This window comes from Pipistrellus hanaki, assembly GCF_964339955.1.
Source record: "Pipistrellus hanaki genome assembly, chromosome: 10".
NCBI lineage: Eukaryota > Metazoa > Chordata > Mammalia > Chiroptera > Vespertilionidae > Pipistrellus > Pipistrellus hanaki.
Genome location: NC_140512.1, coordinates 10,302,643 through 10,306,870, shown reverse-complemented (window position 1 = coordinate 10,306,870; position 4,228 = coordinate 10,302,643).

The following is a 4,228-nucleotide window of genomic DNA, read 5'->3' as shown; positions in this document are numbered from 1 at the left end:
TGTTTTTGGACAAATTATTCAACCCATGCATACAACAGTCTCCATTTTCCTGTCTTTTTAATTTTTAAATGAATTTTTCTTTTTTTCTATCATAGCTTCACTAGACCTTTCAACACTGTTTCTGCAAGATACTTTTCTTTCTTTAATTAAAAGACAAAACAAGCCAAAATCAGTTTGGTTCAGTGGATAGAGCGTCAGCCTGCGGACTGAAAGGTCCTAGGTTCAATTCCAGTCAAGGGCATATACCTTAGTTGCGGGCACACCCCCAATTGGGGGTGAGCAAGAGGCAGCTGATCGATGTTTCTCTCCCATCGATGTTTCTAGCTCTTTGTCCCTCTCTCTTCCTCTCTGTGAAAAATGAATAAAATATATATTAAAAAAAGAAGACAAAACAAAAACAAGACCTAAAAACTAATCACAGACTCAGTAAGCATGCTATGTACTGTGAACAAGAGGTTATTGAGACTAAAGCTACCAATCCCGAATACAGTTTCATGGTGGTAGTTGGAACGCACCCTAGTTACCTCTGGAATGTACCATTTCACATCTACGCATTGGCAATTTGTATGTTTTTTATGTGAAATGGAAGATTACACAGATAGAGAAATGTCTATACTTGAAGAGTAATATATTGGAGAATTAAAAAAAAATTAAGATGCTGTCTGCCCTTTAGAGAGATTTAAGTGGACAAATATAAGTAGATGTAACTGCACTGTGAGGCCAAGTCATTATGACATGACACTGTGAGAGAGGTGTAATATTGCTTAAGAGGGTAATAGAGGCCCTTGCTGGTTTGGCTCAGCGGATAGAGCATTGGCCAGTGGACTAAGGGTGCCTGGATTAGATTTCTGTCAAGGGCACACGCCCGGGTTGTGGGCTTAATCCCCAGTGGGGGTTCGGGGGGTGGTTGAAGGCAGCTGATCAATGATTCTTTCTCATCATTGATGTTTCTAGCTCTCTCTCCCTTTCTCTCTGAAATAAAAAAAAAAAGGGGGGGGGTGTTAATAGAAAAGGAAGAGTTCCGAGTTGGGAATGGAGGTATGGAGGGCTGCAATGGAGGAGATGACTGATAGGCTGGGTCTTATAAATTGGCACGTGAGGCTTTGGGGAACAGGAAAGCAAGTCCAGGCTGGAGGATATAGTTAAGGGAGAACTGTAGAGCTTGAGTGTGTGTTATGTTCCAAGAAAGCTAACTTATCTAGAATCTTCAATGTCTGATGCATCTAATCAGGCCTGCATTTTAGGAAGATGTATTTATCAGCAGATATTTACTTTGGACAACAAGATAAAAACAATTATTTAGAGAAAAGTAAGACTGCAGCAGGGAGACAATCCAGGTGAGAGATAACAATCTTCTAAACAAGGGGCTGGGTACGCTATATCAGAGCAGAAATCTGTTTTTGTAAATAGTTTCACTAAAACACAGTCCTGATACAAGGGCAGAGTTAAACAGTTGAAACAAAGATAGTATGACTTGCAAAGTCTAAAATATTTCCTATCTGATCCTTTAAATAGAAAAAATGCTTGCTGAGCTGCATGTGTGGGAAATGATGGTGGTAAAATACCCAGGAATCCGAAGCAGATGGCACAATGGGAATGATTAGATGGGTTGTGTTTGAGGCACGTGTGGCACATCCATGTGAAGATAAATGTACCCATCTCTGGAGCCAAGGAGTGAGGCCATGACTGGAGGTGTAGATGTGGGATCTATACGCCCGTTGTTTAGAGGTGATGAGAAGAAGATGGCCCAGAGAGGAGAGGAGAGAACAAGAATAGACAGAGAGAGAAAAGAGAACCAGGGAAGAAGTCATCAGAAAGGCAGAAGGAACACCATGGCATTGTGGAACTAATAGGAGGCAAGGTACAGGGGGGAAAGCATGGCTAGCAGAGGCCATCGCTGTCCTAAGGGTCAAATAGAAGAACGGTGTTTTGGAGGAGGTGCCTGTACACACCAGAACATCATTGGAATTTGGGGACAGAATCCAAGGAACGAACAGAAGGAGAACAGATTGTGACAGCAAATGAAGACTAATCCATCCAGATCTTTAGCTGTTGAGAAAAGATACAGACCAGCTGGAAGGGGAAGCAGGTCTAAAGAGGGCTTGTTTGCAGAGAAGAGTGCTTGGGTTAGCTTATTTTACACAAATGGCAATAGACTCTGGCATGAGGACATTTCCCAGACTTTGGACCATTTACAAATTGCTCAGATAATTTTGTTTGCTTCCTCTGGGACATACATCACTGCTATGGTCTGAAATATTGGCGGTTCTGGAACCCAAGCACAAGATAAATAAGATGTGTTCTCTAACTCAGCCTAAGAAGCTTAAATTTTTTAAAAAAGCAACCAAGGCCCTCTTAAGATCTTCATATATAAATCTTCAAGTCAAGGGCTTCATAGCCTTTGAGTTCCAAAAGTGGGAGAAGCCACGGTAAAATCTGCAAAGTCACAGAGAGATTAATACCTGAAGGCTTTGGCCTCCCCAGGTGGACCATCCCTATCTCCTAAGCTGAAAGGTTTGCCCTCAGACTCACCTATAATGGGGCCAGGCCAGTCCACAGGATTGTGTCTCTTGCTCTGGTATTGCAAATATATATATATATATATATATATATATATATATATATATATATATCCTGTTCCCCGAAAATAAGACAGTGTCTTATATTAAATTTTGCTCCCAAAGATGTGCTAGATCTTATTTTCAGGGGATGTCTTATTTTTCCATGAGCTAGGTCTTATTTTTGAAGGATGTCTTATTTTCGGGGAAACACGGTATATATATAATATATATATATATATATATATATATATATATATATATATATGTGTGTGTGTGTGTGTGTGTGTGTGTGTGTGTGTGTGTGTGTTTATTGATTTCAGAGAGTAAGGGAGAGGGAGAGAGAGATAGAAACATCAATGATGAGAGAAATGCACACCCTCTACCTTCACACCCCCTACCAGGGATGGAGCCCACAACCTGGGCATGTGCCCTTGACTAGAATCAAACTGGGGACCCTTCAGTCCGTAGGCCAACACTCTATCCACTGAGCCAAACCAGCTAGGGCTGGTGTCACGTTTGAACCATCAATTTAACACTCAGTTAAATTGAAGTTACAGGAATAGAAACTAAAAACTTTCAAGGTTGGGATCATAAATCCTGGGTTTAAACTAACAGTTCTATATTTTGCCTCCCAGGGGACATTTGACAATGTCTGGAGACACTGTTGATTGTCACAGCTGGAGGGGGATTGTTACTGGAATCTAATGGGTAGAGGTTAGGATGCCGCCAAACATTCTAATGGACAGGATAGCTCCCCACAACCCAAACTGTCAATAATTCTATCCAAGATGCTCTGAGCCACCTACTCTCTTGGAAAAGGTGTCCTACATTAATTCACACTGAAATATAAAGATTCATATTGTATTGATGCGTCATTTTTGCTGGTGGGGTTGGGTGACTTTTACAGTTATAGGTACTTTTGGTTGCCCATCCCAAATCCAGCCCCCACTTCCTTTTCCCTAACAAACCCTCTGTTTTAGTTCAGGAAACCACCCATTTCCAGCCACAAAGGGTGGGTGTGTAAGCTAGATTGGCCCAATCAAAGTAAAGAATTGTGGGAATGGTTTTAATCAATGTTTAACAATGGGCTGTCCAGGGAAAACATATGTATAAACACTCAGACACATCAATGTTTACTGATCCAATGCAGGTGTATAGCCCAATATGCAAGTAAAATAAAACATGCCATGTCCTTTATTGTAAATGTCACATAGCCAATTGATTTTCACAGAATACTTTCATTGGCCTTTGCCATTTTCACATCTATAGCCAATCTATGGTTGCCATTGACAGATGAGTACTGCTGACATGGTGTTGGCTGCTTTGTGTATGTTAGTGAGTAAACAATGAAGACATACCATCCGAACTTCACTCCTTTGTTAACGATGTGACTTCTTTGCTCAGTAGACAATACTGGGAAAATATGTCCTCAAGTTTTTGTTCTATTCATAATGTAACAGTTTTAGGACAACACTTCTTAAGGTTTAATCTGCATTATTTATATCTCGCCATTACTGAAGTCTGGACAATCAAAAAACGATAAAGCACCACCTGATTTTCAGCATTGCCCAATTCTGTGCTTAAATACTCCCATTGTGGCCGATTGTAAGCTGTCACTGTGGAATAAGAGAGGGAACTACACACCATTATACAGTAACACCATGATA